The 18,923-nt window shown below is 38.4% G+C and overlaps 1 long non-coding RNA gene across 2 annotated transcripts in view; it reads left to right on the forward strand.

Moving 5' to 3' along the window:
• LOC309856807 overlaps window positions 1-18,923 on the forward strand; it is a 227,534-nt gene that overhangs the window by 207,600 nt on the left and 1,011 nt on the right. The gene's annotated exons all lie outside the window — the stretch shown is intronic.

Raw genomic sequence — 18,923 nt, forward strand, 5'->3', positions numbered from 1 at the left:
GGGGTGCTACAATGGGGAGCAGGTAGGTAGGAGCAAGAATGGCACCTGCCACATTTGGGTTCCATTTTCCCAAAGGCGCAGCTGGACCCAATACAAATAAACCCTAAAATGAAGAGTTTAATTTCCAAAATGTTCTGGAAGAGTGATGGACCACTCATTAACTCAATCTCTACCCCTTATTTTCTTATTCTAGTAAGGTTCTCAGACAAACCAGTATAATTCCTTTGCAGCGGGGCATTTTCTGGTATGAATTTTTGGAAGATTTGAATATTAAGGTTGTCACTTTAAAATAAACTGTTGTTGTTATTGCAACAAGCATAATACTAATAAATTTATTGAGTGCTTATTAGATGCCATGTAATGTTCTAAGTTCTCGACATGCTTTAAGTCATTTAATCCTTACAACCATCCTACAAGGTAGATACTAATTACTATATTAGCTCCATTTTATGCATGAGAAAACTGGGGATGTGTCAAAGGAATCAGAAATATGTTCAAAACCTTCACTGAATTAAAAATTGGCAGAGCCACCTTCTCTGTTACCACATTCATTTCACAAGAATCACAAAGAATGATGTTTTCCAGTGCTTTCCTAAATAATTGCTACAGTTTAGTCCTTGTATTTATTTCAGTTGCTGGGATAAAAAGTAATGAGTGCTAATCTCATTCATTTCATCTCTGGCAAATCACTTGATCCATTATCCTTATTTTCCCTGCCTTTCAAATTGGGACAGTCATACCAGGCCACCACCCCTCTAGCCACAGAGAACAAAAGCAGTAAGATTTTACTGCAAAACATTTTCAAAAAAATTGAACTTGTGCTAAATTATTATTCCACCCATAGGGAGCTGGGTGGTGGCTAAAGAATGAGAAAAGCAGGAAATGGCAGAAAAATCTCAGAGAAGAGGGTTACCTAGCAAGGTGTAACCCAAGAGAACAAAGGTGTAGGAACATTTTGAGATGCCAGAGGTTTGCTTTGAACTGTGTCTGCCCCATGTTGGCTCTAGGCCCCTTCAGACAGGGCTCGTGGGCTTCTCTTGGGGCCTCCAAGATGTCTATGTCATGTTAAGTAATGACTTGAGTTGTCAAAAGAGCTTCTTTGGACTGTTTCCCAAGTCTTCACCCTTGTCTCTCAGCTCCTCTTTCATCTGCCTTTCCAGAGGCTCCCAACAGATGGTTTTCAGGTTCGCCCATATTGATTTTGCTTCATGCAGAAATAGGCCAGAGCATCTCCCTCAGTGCAGAGCTCTCGGCCAGTACGATGTGGGGTGGATGCGTCCATGCACATGCCCTTGGAGCGCCGTTCTCTTGCCTGTTGTAGAATCAGTGTCCCGCACTTTGCATTTATCTTCACAGAGCAAGGAAAAAAAAAGAACATTTCAATGTGGTCTTATTATAAGCCATTTAAACACTGAAAATCCCCCCCCCCTAGTGATACACTTCCAGGGTGGGGCAAATTTGGATCTCCTTTGAGTCAAGACTATAAACAGAAAATTCCTCACTCCTGGGTTGAAGGCCACCACAGATCAACTTACTGCTTGAAAATCTGCAGATTCTCCCATCAAATTGGCTCCTATTCTGAGCAGACTTTAAGATTTCCGTGCTGTCATTTTTAAGGAAAGTTTGAATAATGGAAGACCAAAACTCAAATGCCATTTGTTTGCCTCTGTCTTCTTTACCAAGAGGAATGCTGGTCCAGGCTTCTTATCAAAGTGTAATCCCCCAAGAAGTACTTCTTTTCTCACCTTTGTTTGGAAAGAATAGTATACAAGATCGATGTTTCAAGATTTATTTATTTTTTTGAGAGAGAGAGAGAGAGAAAATCTCAAGCACTCCATGCTGAGCGGAGCCTGGCATGGGGCTCGATCCCACAACCCTGAGATCATGACCTGAGCCAAAACAAAGAGTTGGATGTTCAACTGACTATGCCGCTCAGGCACCCCTACGAAATAGACTTTAAAACAACTTAAGTTCACAAACTTTTTTATTTTTCTGTCCATCTCTTCCCTTCCCCTGCTCACACAATGGAATATACTATAAACAAACAGTTTTGAAATAAAGTTTCCATCATAATCATGTCACTACTCAAATATATTCAATGACTTCCAGTGGCCTACAGGATAAATTTCAAAATCTTCAAAAACAGAATACTAGGACAGATGGCTCATGGCCCTAACTCTTCTAGTACATTCTTATCTCCCATTCTTCTATCTATAATCCCTTCACTTCAGAAGCCTTCTAAATATGTTTTCTACTTTTCCCTGCAGAATAAGGTACCACCTTCCTCATAGCAACTCCCTGCTCTTCTACATACCTAAAATCCTTCAGAGAAATGGTTCTTAAATTTGGTCTCTAGACCAGCACCATCCACATCATCTGGGAACTTGTTATAAATGCAAATGCTTAGGTCTCACCACAGACCTAGGGAATCTGAGTTTCTGGGGAGTGAGGACCTACAGTCTGATTTAACAGTCCATGTGGTTCTGGCATGTATTCAAGTTTGAGAATAATTTCTAGCTCAGATATTACCTTTTTCTGGATGCTTCACTGACCATCATAGCTTTCATCAAAGCCATTAAGATGTTTCCATGTTTGCAACTTCATTTGGTAATCACCATGCACAGCCCTGTCTAAGGTTAGCTCCTTTGTAAGGAAGCCTGGGATGATTCCCATTCCTTCCCGCCTCCTCCTCTCCCTTCCTTCCTTTCTAACCTACCACAGGCCCTGGCACAAACATCAAGTCAGCAGTTGTTCATTGGCTGACGTTAGATGGCTAAGCAGAGTTCATATGTTTTGGTAGTATCTTTACAGCTTAGTCTGTAAGAAAGATGTATCCTTCCAAAACTTGTCCTTATATTTCCTTGACATAAACAGAATACTAGGACAGATGGCTCATGGCCCTAACTCTTCTAGTACTTCCTGAAGTGAATAATTTGGAGACACTAAAAATCAGTGATATAGACCATTGATGTGTCAAGTATCAATGACTAAACAGGTCCCAGAAGAATCTTGATTGCATAAACGTTGTTCATCCACTTCAGGCTACTTAAGACAAAGAGAACCCAAATGGTAAGTCAGAAAGATCAATCTGACCAACCAGTAGGACCTCATGGCTCTCTACCCACCCCCACCCTACTCCTCAGGGGAAGTGGCCCTTCTCACCATGGAGGGCAGCATGGTCAAATGCCATGAGAGGTAGCTCATCCTCTCTTAGGGTCCACTGGTGAAGTGAGAACACTGTCCTTTCAATACCATCCTCCTTTATAATTTTCTCCCTTCCCTGCCCACCATGAATCCTACATTTTGACATTTTCCTGTACAAAGCAAATTGCTCTTAAATGTCATCATGCCAAAAGAAAAGTTAAGCAACCAAGTTGCTAGGAGTCTTGTGAGAACAGAGAGGCACTCCTTTGTAAGATCCTTCTGGGCAAAAAAGAGGTTTAATAATTTTTACTCTATGACTCTACTCTGGTCTGAGGAATTTCAACAGGATTTGTAGTTAGTGCTCATAAACCATTCTGAGATTCCAACTCCCCTTAGAGGAGTGAGCTCCAAAGATTTTTTTTTTTAAAGATTTTATTTATTTATTTGAGAGAGAGTGAGAGCGAGACAGAGCACGAGAAGGTGGAGGGTCAGAAGGAGAAGCAGGCTCCCTGCTGAGCAGGTAGCCCAATGTGGGGCTCGATCCTGGGACCCTGAGATCATGACCTGAGCTCAAGGCAGACATTTAAATGACTGAACCACCCAGATGTCCCTCCAAAACTTTTTTTGATCCAGACCCCTATATCAGTAAAAATATTCGGGGCATGAACCACTGATAGAGATATATTTGTTTCTAAGTTATATTTGTGTACTACGAGCTCAAGAAACCATAAGCAGTCACAAAAAGGTTAATTATGGTGGCATACTCTATCAGTGCCCAATCCAGAACACCTTGGCCCTTCCTAGCAGTCATCTGCAGAAGGTTCCTATACAAGTAACCGCTTCCAATGTCCTCATGAAAGCATTCTTGGACTATTAAAGTATAGTCAGTATATTTGAGAGATGCCATAGTGTGAGGGACCTAACATACCCCAGAAATGACTCTTAACCAATGGGGGACAAGAGTCAGTGGATAAACACTCCAACTACATTGCACCTCAGAGGGACAGGGTTGTTCCACACAGCCGCTCAGAGGGTCCCGGGTGCCCACAGTAGTAATCCGTTCATCAGCATACCTTTGATGGGCTTTCCTGCCTTTGTATGTCCCTTCCCTACTCCCTCACTGTTTTTCCCAGAATCACCTCCCAGATAAGATACTTGCATCTAAATCCTTGCATCTAACATCTTTCTTGGTAACTTCGATTTTTAAGTACTCTGATTTGAATTCATTATTTTATATAATATGGCTGAGACTGAGCTACTAGGGTAGGAAAATTGTTACTGCTGCCCTTTCTCACTTTCGTGAGCTTGGGTTAATGGCCATACCTTGATCTGTGGTTTCTTTGCAGGGATTCTTTAAGCTACTTGCCAAATTTGAGAGAGTTATTAGTTAAAACTGGGTAACATTATTGGCAATGCCACTCAACCAGGAACACATCAATGGTAATACTTGGCAATACACTGAAAGAAATGATCACATGAGGGCTCCATTGTCAACTATTCCCAGTGTGGAACATTTGCTCCTTCCCCCAGGAGACCTTGAAAAACATTGGGCTCTCTCATACAGACTGATGGAGGGCACTGGGGGAGATCTTTATATTAAATAAGAATAAAACTGCATCTGTCTGTCTACTGATTCTGACATTTGCTCCCTACACCTGACAGTATTATCTATCACCCTGGGGTGGGACCACCGCATTTTGGAGACCACGGCTATAGAGAATCCAAAGTCATGTCGAAACAGTCAAAGCCAAGTGGAGGATTAAAGGTAAAGAATATACTGTCTCACAGAGAATCACTTATCACTGGCAGCAGAGAGGTTCGGTTGGGTGCACAACATTTCTCTGAATTGACGTCCATGAGCCCTTGAGTTCTTGACTTTTGCATCTGAAGGAAGAAAGAGGAGTTAAAAAAATTTATTTGTCAGAGAGAGATAAAGAGCAGAAGCAGAGGAAGGGGCAGACAGAGGGAGAAGCAGGCTCCCTGGTGAGCAAGGAGATGTGGGACTCGATCCCAGCGCCTTGAGATCATGACCTGAGCCAAAGGCTTAACTGACCGAGCCACCCAGGCATCCTGAAAGAGGAGTTTGGTGAATATAGTGCACAGGTAGAGGAGGGTAGAGAACTGGGAATGAGGACAAGAGAGTAGAACGCAAGATGGTTGTTCTTGCCTGGTTTGATACAATGGTTCTGAGCCTTGATGGTGATATCTAACATGGGAGAAACTATTTTATGAGGCACCCTGATGAGACTGAACACACACATTTTTGCTTTGGAGCTCAGGTGACAATATGACACAGTGGAGAAGAGAGACATTCTCTAGACTGCTGGCCCCGAGTGAATGTCTCTCTGCTACTGCATCATGGACCATTTAGCGAGCATGGCAATGGAGCGCGCTCCATGAGAAACTGAAGTTCCCACCCTCATCAGCAGCCCTGGGAAGAGACCCTCACTCCACTTTTGAGTAGACGACACTGACAAGGGGAAGCCATTGCAGGAGAGGAGAAAAATTTGATCACGGTGGATGTGCGGAGGCTGCATCTGCCATACTGGTTCCCGAGCTCACTGTGAAACCCCTCCAGGGACATCCAGGAATACTTGGTTGGGAGGGGGCTTTTCCAGGAAGCTGTCTCTTTGGGCTGTTGTAACAAAAATACCCTAAACTGGGTGGCTTATAAACAAACGTTTATTTCTCACAATTCTGGAGGCTGGAAGTCCAAGATCAGAATGCCAACATGATTGGATTCTGAAGGTCCACTTCCAGGTTACAGACTGCTGATTTCTTGTATCCACACATGCTAGAATGGGTAAGGAACCCTGTGAGGTCTCTTTCATAAGAGCACTAATCCCAATCATGATGGCTCTACTCTTATGACCTAATCACCTCCCATAGGCCACCACCTCCTAATATCATCACCTTGCAGAGTAGAATTTCAATATATGAATTTGCGGGAGGAGGGGCACAGATTTCCGACCTTAGCACTGGTGGCTGTGAATAAGCAGGTGGAGTTACGATCCAGGGAGCTTGGATTAATTTGACTCAGTCCATATCCCCCAGGAGATATCTGGGTTGCAATAATGATTTGGGATTTTTTTAATTATCAAATAAGCAAATGATTATTTAACATCAAATAATTATTTCTCCAGTGTGCCTTGGCACTGCTGAGCCAGCCACACTGCAGATAAAATATCAGTGGCTTTTTACCTGTTCACTTCATGGGAGGGAAGTTTTTGGCACAGGGGAATATTCTGGAGCATTAGTTGATGATCTTATGTTGAAAAAGGATGAGGAGGAGAACCAATAATATTAGCGCTTCTAGGCAGGTTTGCAAGGGCAGATTTGCTTCCTCTTGCCTCAAGTTGCAGAATTAAAGCTGTTAGAGCCTGCCCTATAAAGGAGTACATCGCTCTTCTTGGTGAAATCATTTGTACATCATATTTTGTGGCTCTGACCCTTAGATTCTTCCAAGTTGAGTCATAATTATACTGTTGGGTGAATTCTTGCACCTGTAATTTATAAACCTGATCGTTTGTACTCAAATCCTTGCCATCTCACCTGCTCATAGAGTCATGATTTAATAGCTCAGCCATGAGTTGAGGTCTGAAGTTACCAAAGCATCATAACTTTTACCACAGATACTCTCAGACAGGCAGGAGGAAGCTAAGACCCTTGAAAGCACTTGCACCTCAGGCAGAAGTGTCAGCTCACTGCAAGACAGACACTTCTGGAAGCTTGGTTCAGTTTTTCCGGATGCCGAGAGGCCATTTCATGTGTTGGAGGAAATTCAGGGTAGGTGAGATGGCATCCCAACATCTTGAAAGTGTTAAGAGATTTTCCAAAGATACCTTAATCTATTTCCAGTGAGTAGTTTCCCATGCCTCAAAATAACAAATAATCACAGCCCAATTGCACTTGCCAAAATACATAAACCTTCTGTATCGGGTAGTGAATTTCATCCAGAATGCTATCCGCAGTTTGGTTTCATTTAGAGATACTTTTCCTGGAGGATTTGGGGGGAAGGAAGTCTCTTGTCTTAAATTTCTTTAAAAACAAATGTCTTGGGGTGCCTGGGTGACTCAGTCGGTTAAGAGTCTGCCTTCGGCTCAGGTCATGATCCGGGGTCCTAGGATTGAGCGCCGCATTGGGCTCCCTGCTCAGCAGGGAACCTGCTTCTCCCTCTCCCCCTGACAGCTGCTCTGCCTGCTTGTGTTCTCACTCTCTGTCAAATGGATAAATAAAATCTTAAAAAACAAAAAACCTCACCATTAAAACAAAAAATAAATTTCTCTTCGGAAAAAGACTCCTAAATATTATAAATTTATATATAAACACACACACACACGTATGTGTATATATATCTATATTTATTTATTTGAGTCTTTCAGTAGATTTCTAAAAATTGAACCTGAAAAAGTCAGGGATATAGATATTGTTGTATAAAAGGATCTAATGAAAGACTGAAACACATTTAATTAGTAAGCAGTCAGCCTTTATTGGGAATCCTGCATATACTATTGGGAACAAAGGTTTAGCTTATATGAAAGTGATCACAGGCAAAAGAAGCTTGGAGAAATGTGAAATATTAGAAATTGTCACAGATAAATTTGAGAAATCAGACGCTTAAAAAAAGACATATGAACTGGTTTTACAGACTTATCCAAATGCCAATTATAATTTAATAGTCTCCCTCTAAGAGTAAGCACTCCAGTGGTAATTATTATCTTGAAATGAATTCATGAACATTAAGCCCCCTCCATGCAGGGTGCTTAAGAGACAATTAATAACAGACATTTAATACTAGTCAAATTTAGTAAACATTTGTTTCTTTTGAAACCTTCTGTTCATTTGCCAGATAGGCAAAAGGTACTTAGCTATTGTAGACTATCTTCTAGAAAATGTTGTGTTTGGAGTTTCAAAGTGGCACCCTGGGAAACAGTGTGCTGTTACCATGGTCTTGGAATGTCATAATCCTGAATTCTGCAACCATCCTGCAGCCAAATGTGAAAGCAATTTTGGGCAAGCAACCTAATGCTTCAGATGCTCTTGTTTCTAATCCCATCATAAAGCAAATAAAATAATAACCTCTCTCAGCTTCTTAACACTCTTTCCACCCTTGACTTCAAGGCTGTTCTCCACAGCCTTTCTGATCTCTCCTTTTACTTTGCTCCCTCTCAGCAGCATAGCTCGTATATTGTACACCTGGAGCAGATCATTTTTTAAATGCCTTAATTTCTATACCAAAATTATTTCCAGTAGCAATCATATAACAATCAGAATGATACTTTCTTCGGTTGTTCTTTAGTTTTTAAATAAATAGTTAAAAATTAGAAGGCAATTTTGTTCTGGACAAGATGGCTTAGACCCATTTCTCCCTGCTCCTCCCTGCTAAGTGCAACTATAAACCCTGGAAAGGACTCAAGCGGCAACCAAAGGAACACTCCAGAAGGTGGGAAGAGAAAGGCAAGCTGGTTTGGAATCCTAGGACCATAGGAACAACACAGCAGTGGGATGTCTCACCACCCAACGAAAGAAGGCCACACAGGCCTGGCATTTTCAGACCCTCAACCTAGCACCACAGGGCAGGCCAGGCGGGCTCATTTCTTCACCAGATCAAATAGTAGGCCTTCTGACAACACAGGTAATCCTGACAGTGCTGGCAGGAGGGTGGGGGGGGAATGATTAGGAGCCCCACTAAAAGCAAGCAGCTAAAGGAAGTGTTCTCCTCCTTTGCCAGACCTGAGACTCCTCCCTTGCCAAGAGACACCAAGTGCTAGGTTGGCACTGGCAAGAGAGACTGCTCTGCGCAACAAGTTGCTTGGCTCTGGAAACGTTCTTCATCGCAATGGTCCATTGATTCCCTTTCTCTACCTAGAGACATCAGGCGGCCCTGACTGGGGCAACCCCTTTGCTCCCCTGAAGCAGCACCACAAGGGACCAGTGGGAGTTCCTGCAGCACCAGATAAGCAAAATTACTCCAGAAAATACTGCAAAGGCTTTGAAAATTAAGCTGTCAATCAAGCTATACCACAAAAAAATAGGTCAGGACCTGTATGCTAAACCTAAACAGAGAACTACTTGCTGAAATAACAGATTTAAATAGGATCTAGAGTCTCATAGCATAATAGTAAAAATGTCCAGGATGCAATCAAAAGTCACCCATTGTAAAAAAGAAAAGAAAAGAAAAGAAAATCAACCATCATATTAAGAGCCAGGAAAATCACAAGTTGATTGAAAAAGACAAACAACTGAGGCCAACACAGGGATGACTCAGATGTTGGAATGATCTGACAAGGAGTTTAAAGTAGCCATCACAAAAAGCATCAACAAGCAATAATAAATTCTCATGAAATAAAAGAAAAAAGAGAAAACTCAGAAAAATATGTTATGAAAAAGATTGAAACAGATATCTTCTAACTGAAAAACTACAGTACCCCAAATTTTAAAACTTGCTAAATGAACTCAATACTAGAGTAAATATGTCAGCAGATAGAATCAATGAATTTGAGAACGAATTAGTAAAATTTACCCAATCTGAAAAAGACAGAAAATGGATTGGAATAAAATAATAAACAGACTCTCAGGAAACTGTGGGATAACAGGGAAATCATTCGTAGCATTGGAGTCCCAAGAGAAGAGGAGAAAGAGAGTGGAGCTGAACGAATATTAAAGAAAAAGAAAAAGTAACATCTGGGGCCCCAGGGTGGCTCAGTCAGTTAGGGGTCTGCCTTCGACGCAGGTCATAATCCCACAGTGCTGGGATTGAGCCCTGTGCTGGGCTCCTGCTTGGTGGGGAGCCTGCTTCTCCCTCTCCCCTGCTTGTGCTCTCTCTCTCTAATAAATAAATACAGTCTTTTTAAAAAAGAAAAAAAAATAATGACTTAAAACACTCCAAATTTAACAAAAGAAAACACACAGATACAAGATTCTGAGCAAGCCCCAACAGGCTAATTTTTCTTTTTTTAATCGTGTAAAAACATTATAGGTAAACCTCCAAAAGCTGAAGGCAAAGATAAAACCTTGAAAGCAGCAGAAATGACACATTACTTATGAGGGAACACCAATTTGAAAAGCAGTGGGTTTCTCATCTGAAACCAAGGAAGGCAGAAGGAAGTGGTATAGAATTTCTCAAGTTCTGAAAGGAAAGAATGTCCTTTAGGTGTGAAAGGAAATCGGACATTTACAGATAAAGAAAAATTAGAAGAATTTGAATTTGTTGCTACCAGATCTACTCTTAAATAATGGCTACAGGAAGTTCTTCAAGCAGAAAGGAAGTTGTAAAAGAAGGAATCTTGAAGCATCAAGAAGGAAGAAAGTTAATTTTGTATCCTGCAACTTAGCTGAATTTGTTTATTAGTTCTAGAGGTTTTTTTATGGAGTCTAGGTTTTTCTATATATAAGATCATGTAATCAACAGAGACAATTATATTTCTTCCTTTCCGGTTTAGGTGACTTTTATTTCTTTCTCTTGTCTCATTGTTTCTGCTAGAAGTTCCGGTATTATAATGGCTAGAGGTAGTGAAGGTGAGCATCCTTGTCTTGGTCCCAATATTTCAGGAAAAGCTTTTACCTTTTCACCCTTCAGTGTGATGTTAACTAGGAGCTTGTCATATATGGCCTTGGTCATGTTGAGATACATTCTTTCTATACCTCATTTGTTAAGAGGTGGTTTTTTTTTTTTTTAATCATGAAAGGATGTTGAATTGTTCTACAGTTATTGAGACGATATGGCTTTTATCCTTTATTCTGTTAATGTGATGTATCATGCTTACTGATTTGTATATGTTCAACCACCTTGCATTCCAGGGTTAAATTCCACTTGGTCATGGTGTATGATGCCTTTAATGTGCTGTTGAGTTCATTTGCTGGTATTTTGTTGAGGATTCTTGCATCTATCTTCATCAAAGATAAAAGCCTGTGATTTTCTTTTAGTGTACTTGTCTGGCTTTGGTATCAGGGTAATGCTGGCATAATAAAATGAGTTTGGAAATGTTCCCTCATCTCTGATTTTTTGGAAGAGTTTGTGAAGGATTGGCATTAGTTCTTCTTTAAATGTTTGGTACAATTCACCAGTGAAGCCATCTGGTCCTAGGTTTTTCTTTGTTGGGAGTTTTTTTATTACTGATTCAACCTCCTTACTCATTATTAGTCTGTTCAGATTTTGTTTTTTCATGATTCAATCCTGATAAGTGTACCTTTCTAGAAATTTATCCATTTCTTCTAGGAGGTCCACTTTGTTGGCACATAATTTTTCATAGTAGTCTCTTGTGATCCTTTTTGTTTTTGTGGTATCAGTTGTGATGTCTCCCACTTAATTTATAATTTATTTGAATCTTTTCTTAGTCTAGCTAAAGTTTTTTTCAATTTTAGTTTTTAAAAAAACCCCTCAGTTTCATTGATTTTTTTATTGTCTATCTGGTCTTTTTTCCATTTATTTCTGCCCTAATCTTTGTAATTTATGTCCTTGAACAATAGAAAGGGCAGCCATATGGCTGAATACAATAGACTATCCTTCTTCTCCCAAATTTTACAAATCGTATTTTATGACCGAAACAAAAGTTATAATACCATCTGATATCCAGACAATAATGGCTGGAAGCAATGAGAGTAAAGGGACCTAAATGGAAGTAAGAGTTCACACTTTACTTAAAGTGGCAAACTGTTGATGTAGACTGTACTACATCACATATTTTTGTTGTAATATCCAGAGTAACCACTAAGAATGCTATATAAAGAGACATTCAGAAACACTATGAATAATGCAAGATGAATTCCCAGAAAAGTTCATGTAATCCACAGGAACACAAAAAGAGAAAAAAGGAACAATTAAGAAACAAATAATAAAATAGCAGACTTACGTTCTAATATATCAGTAATTATAGTAAATGTAAATGGTCTGAATACACCAATAAAAAGACAGACTCATTGAATGAGTTAAAAAACAGGAACAAATAGGGGCGCCTGGGTGGCTCAGTTGGTTGGGCAGCTGCCTTCAGCTTGAGTCATGGTCGCTGGGTCCTGGGATCCAGTCCTGCATCAGGCTCCCTGTTCGGTGGGGGAGCCTGCTTCTCCCTCTCCCTCTGCCTGCTGCTCTGCCTACTTGTCGTCTCTCTCCATCTCTCTAATAAATAAATAAATAAAATATTTTTTAAAAAAGGACCAAATATATGCAGTTTATCAAAAATTCACTTCAAGGGGTGCCTGGGTGGCTCAGTTGGTTAAGCTACTACTTTTAGCTCGGGTCATGACCCCAAAGTCCCAGGATTGAGTCCCATGTTGGGCTCCCAGCTCCACAGGGAGTCTGCTTGTCCCTCTGACCTTCTCCCCTCTCATGTTCTCTCTCACACACTCTCTCTCTCAAATAAATAAATAAAATCTTAAATTCACTTCAAATTTTATGTTATAGGTAGGTTGAAAGTAAAAGGATAGAAACAGATTGACTATACAAGCACTGATTTAAACAATCAGAAGAGGCTATATTAATATCAGATAAAGTAGACTACAGATGAAAGAAAATTAGCAGAGACAGAGAGGGATATTACATAATAATAAAAAGGTCAAAGCATTGATTAGCTATAATGACTCTGTGTATGCACCAAACAGCAGAGTCTTAAAATGAATGAAGCAAAAACTAATAGAGCTGAATTTGGAATAGATCAGTTTGCAACTACAGTCAGGGACTTCAACATATGCCTCTCAGCAATTGAAGAATTAATTATTAGGCAGAAAATCAAAGAGGATATAGAAAATCTGAACAACATAATCAACCAACAGTATCTAATTGGCATATATAAAACACTCTACCCAATAATAGCATCCATGTAACAGTTACCAAAATAAACATCTAGAGGCATAAAGCAAAATACAACAAATTTGAAAGCATTGTGATCATACTTAGCATGTTTCCTGAGCACAGGTAATCAAACTAGTAACCACTAACAGAGGAAAAAACAACAACAACAAGAAAATCTCTAACCACCTGAAAATTAAGCACTCCTAAATAATTCAAGTGACAAAGAGGACGTTTCCAAGGAAATAAAAAATACACAAAAGAAATGAAAATAAAAACACAACAAGAAGAAAATATAAGGGAGGCAACTAAAGCAGTCCTGAGAGGGAAATTTATAGCTGAAAAAAGCTAAGATCAAAAATCAATAACCAAAGTTTCTACCTCAAGAAACAAGGAAAGGAAGAGTAAAATATACCATAGCAAGAAAAAGGAAAGAAATAATAAAAAGCAGAAATAAATGAAGTTGAAAATAGGAAAATAATAGTCAAAATTAATGAAATAAAGTTTTGGTTCATAAAAAGTAAAATAATATTGATGAAGTTCTAATACAGCTGAAAAGAATGGAAATAGAAAAGAAATAAGTCACCAATTATCTGTAATTAAACAGGGGCTATCACTACAGATCTTATTAATTATGAAAAAGTTAATGAAGGAATACTACAAATGGTTTACACCAATAAATTTAACAACTTAGAAGACATGGACCAATTCTTCTAAAACCACAAGCTACCAAAACTCAACCAAAATGAAACAGGTGATCTGAATAGTACTATGACCACTAAAGAAACTGAATTTGTAGTTTTAAAACTCCTCCAAATAGAATTCTTCAAATCTAGTTCCATAAGAGCATTCTACCAAACACTAATTATACCAAATCTTTTCTAGACAACAGAAGAGGAGGAAATTTTTCTCATTTATTTTATGAGGCAAATGTTAGCCTGACACCAAAACTAGAACAACTGGTACCCCCAAAAACAAATTTGAAAAACAAAACATAAAAAACCCCTACACACCAGTACTGCTCTGAACTTAGACCCAGAAGTCCTCAACAAAATATTAGCAGATCAGATTCAACAATGTATAAAAAGAATACACCATGACCAAGTAGAATTTATCCCAGTTATGCAAATCTGGTTCAACGTTCAAAAACGTACTAATGCTGACCTTTGACAAAGGAGCAAAAGAAATACAACATGGTAAAGATAGTCTCTTTAGTATATGATGCTGGAACAACTGGACATTCACATACAAAACAAATTAACCTAGGCACAGACCTTACACCTTTCACAAAAATTAGCTCAAACTGAATCATAGACCTAAACGTAAAATGTAAGTATAAAATTTCCAGAAGATAACATAGGAGAAAACCTAGATGAACTTGGGAATGGCAGTGATTTTTAGATAACACTAAAGGCATGATCAATGAAAGAAATAATTGGTAAGCTGGACTTTATTAGAATTAAGAAGTTCTGCTCTGCAAAAGACAATGTCAAGAGAATTAGAAGACAAGGCTGGGAGAAAAGATTTTCAAAAGACATGTCTGATAAAGGGCCGTTATCCAAAAATACAAAGAACTCTTAAAATTCAACCAGAAAAAACAACCCAATTAAAAAATAGCCAAAGACCTTAACAAACACCTCACTAGAGAAGATGTATAGATGATGAATAAGCATATAAAAATGTTATGTGTTTATCATTTATTATAAGGGAATGATAGCATATGTTATAAGGAAAATGCAAGCTAAAATGACAGTGAGATACCACTTCCCATGTATTAGGATGCCAAAAATCTGGAACACTGATAACACCAAATGCTAGTGAGGATGTGGAGCAACAGGAACTCTCCTACATCACTGGTGGTAATTTGAAATGGTACTGCTAATTTGGAAGATAGTTTGGTAGTTTCCTATAAAACTGAATGTGCTCTTACCTTAGGATTCAGCAATCACATTCCTTGGTATTTACCCAAAGGAGCTGAAAACTTAATGTCCACACAAAAACCTGCACATGGATAGTTATAGCACCTTTATTCATAATTGCCAAAACTTCAGAGCAACCAAGATGCCCTTTAGTAGGCAAATGGATAAATAAACCATGGTACGTGTAGACAATGGAATATTAATCAGCACTAAAAAGAAGTGAGCTATCAGGCCATGGAAAAACATGAAAGAACCTTAAATGCTATTACTAAGTGAAAGAAGCCAATCTGAAAAAATCTGCATACTTATGAATCCAATATATGACAATCTGGGAAAGGCAAAACTATGGAGACAGTAAGAAGATCAATGGTTGCCAGGGGTTGGGAGAGAGAGGAGGAATGATTAGCTGAAGCACAGAAGATTTTTAAGGCAGTGAGAGTGCTTGGTATGATATTATAATGATGACGAAATGTCATTGTACATTTGTCAAAATCTGTAGAATGTACAACACTAAGAAGGAAACCAAAGGCTTTAGGAGATTATTCTGTGTCAGTATAGGTTCATCAATTATAACAAATGTATCTGTCTTGTGAATGATACTGATATGGGGGGCTTGTGTATGTGGAGGGGTTGGGGCTATATGGGGAATCCATACCTTCTCAATTTTTCTGTGAACTTAAAACTGCTCTAAAATATAATAAAGTCTTAAAAAATAAATCAATGGAATCTATTATATCAACAGACTAAAGGAGAAAAATCAGTTAATCACTAGTAATTGATGCGGAAAACACATTTAACAAGATTCAACAGTCTTTCATAATCAAAAAAAACTCTCATTGTCTTCTCCTTTCCCAAGATTGCTTTGGCTCTTCAGGGTCTTCTTTGGTTGTATGTGAGTATGAGGATTGTTTCTTCTATGTCTATGAGAAATGCCTTTGGAATTTTGATAGGGATTGCACTGAATTTTTAGATTACTTTAGGTAGTATGGACACTTTAACAATATTAACTCTTCCAATCTAACAACACAAGGTATCTCTCCATTTATTTGTGTCTTCATTGATTTCTTTTCATCACTGTATTAGAGTTTTCAATGTACAGAGCTTTCACCTCCTTGGTGAAATTTACTCCAATGTATGTTATTCTTTTTGATGCTATTAGAACTGTGTCCCCCGCCCCCCAACTTCTTTTTCAGATGGTGTGTGGTTAGTGTATAGAAACACAACTGGTTTTCGTCTATTGATTTTGTATCTTGCAACTTTACTGTATTTGTCTATTAGGTCTAACGGTTTTTTGGTGGAGTCTTTAGAGTTTTTTCTTTTTAAGTATTTTTTTAAAAAGATTTATTTTAGACAGAGAGAACATGAGCAGGCAGAGGGACAGAGAGGGAGAGAGAGAATCTAAAGCAGACTCTGTGCTGAGCACAGGCCCAACATGGGCCTGACCCACGACCAAGAGATCACAACCTGCGCTGAAATCAAGATTCAGATGTGGATGCTTAACTGATTGTACCACCCAGGCGCCCCTAGAGTTGTTTTTCTATATAAGATCTTGTAATCTGCAAAGAGACAATTTAATTTGTTCTTGAGTTTGGATGCCTTTTATTTTTTCTTCTTGCCTAATTGCTCTAGTTAAGACTTCAGTACTATGTTGACTAGAAGTGAAAAGAATGGGCACCCTTGTGTTATTTCTAATCTTAGAGGAAAATTGTAGCTTTTCACTGTTATGTATGATAATAGCTGTGGACCTGTCATATATTGGCTTTATTAGGTTGAGGTATATTCTTTCTATACCTAATTTTTTGAGAGATTTTATCATGAAAGGATGTTGAATTTTTTTCCAATGCTTTTTTCTATATCTACTGAGATGATCATATGGTTTTTATCCTTCATTCTGTTAACGTGGTGCATCACATTTGTTGATTCGTGTATGTTGAACCATCTTTGCATCCAAGGGATAAATGAAACCACAAGAGACCCCAGTTGGCCAAAACAATCTTGAGCAAGAAGAACAAAGCTGGAGGCATCACACTTCCTGGTTTCAAATTATATTTCAAAGCTATAGTAATCAAAACAATATGGTACTGGCATGAAAACAGACACATAGATCAGTGGAACACAATAGAGAACCCAGAAATAAACTCACACATATATGGTCAACTCATCTTTCACAAGGGCGCCAAGAATATACAATGGGGAAAGAACAGTCTCTTCAAGAAATAGTACTGGGAAAACTGGATATACATGCATAAAAGAATGAAATTGGATCCTTATCTTATGCCATACACAAAACTTAACTCAAAATAGATGAAAGATTTAAATGCAAGACCAAAAACGAAAACTTCTAGAAGAAAACACAGAAAAAGCTCCTTGATGTTGGTCTTGGCCATGATTTTTTAAATATGACATCGAAAGCACAAGCAACAAAAGCAAAAAATAAACAAGCGGTACTCCATAAAACTAAAAAGCTTTTAGGAAGCAAAGGAAACAATCAACAAAATGAAAAGGCAACATATGGAATGAGAGAAAATATTTGCTAACCATGTATCTGAGGTATAAAAGAGGTTAATATCCAGAATACATAAGGAACTCATATAACTCAATAGCAGAAAACCACAAATAATCCAAATAAAAAATGGGCAAAGGACCTGAATAGGTATTTTCCCAAAGAAGACATATAGGTAGTCAACAGGTACATGAAAATGTGGTCAATGTAATTAATCATCAAGAAAATGCAATTCCACATGCAAAGCCGCATGCAAAACCAAATGCAAAACCACAATGAGGTTAACATTTCACCTATTAAGACAGCTATTATGAAAAAGACATAAGATAACAAGTGTTGTGGAGACTGTGAAAAGAGACCCCTTGTGTACTCTTGGTGGGAATGTAAATTGGTACAGCCCTCATGGAAAACAGCATGGAGCCTCCTCCAAAAAATTAGAAATAGAGGGGCATCTGGGTGGCTCAGTCAGTTAAGTGTGTGACTCTGGATCTCAGCTCAGGTCTTGATCTCAGGGTCATGAGTTCAGGCCCCTCACTGGGCTCCACACTGAGTGTGGAGCCTCCTTAAAAAAAATTAAAAACAGAAATCCCATATGATCCAGCATCCCTACTTTTGGGATTTGTTTGTTGTTATTGTGACTTATATTTACGCTGTATTTAAATAAAGGACACATATACACAAATAAGATGCAAATACTCTTATTTAATTAGTAAGTATGTGAAAGCAATAAACTGACACAGTATACAAATATTCCTTAGGTGTACAAGTAGAAAGCACAAAAATGGCCCATCTCCCTAGTAATCAGTGAATATAGTTTAAGACAAAATAAAACAAATATTTTGGCCTAGGCCGGTAAGTACTCACAAGGCAAGTACTCTCAGAGCTCACACTTGGAGTTAGTGGAATATCCTTTTTAAAATCAGTTTGGCAACATATAAGTGTTTCTGAGTCTGTCCCAGAAATATTACAGCTGTGTATTTATTCTGAGAAATAATTATTAATGGGAACCTTGATATACACAAAGAAAGTAATTGTAGTGTTCATTACAACAGCAGAATTTGGAAATAGCCTACGCTCCCAACAGTAGGGGAAAAGCTAACTATATGGTGATGAATGTACTTGATAAAATTGTTCACGGAACCATCGAAAATGTCTATTTTGATTATGTAATATTAGGAAGCTATGGGAAATGTATATTAGTTGAAGTTATTAAGAGGCAAAAATAGGAGTAAAATCGTATCTAATATTATTTCAGATGGGTAAATGCTATAGAGAGAAAAACCTGAAGGGAAAATATAATCAACCATTGAGAGGGGTTATGATTGAATGTTTATACTGAAGATAGAATAGGCCGTTTTAGTTATATATAATTCTTAATGAATGTTACAATGAAAAATCATCTGAAAAGAATAAGTTATATGTATTCTAAAATATTTTCATATTAATTATGATTTTTTTCTAAAGCAATACTGTAGTTTTCAAAAGGTCACCTTATCTGTGAGTAAAATGATTGTGCTTCAAAAAGACAGAAACAATCACTGTAAATCTGTAATGAAGACCCAGCTAATAGGAG

This window comes from Mustela nivalis (genome assembly GCF_964662115.1).
Source record: "Mustela nivalis genome assembly, chromosome: X".
NCBI lineage: Eukaryota > Metazoa > Chordata > Mammalia > Carnivora > Mustelidae > Mustela > Mustela nivalis.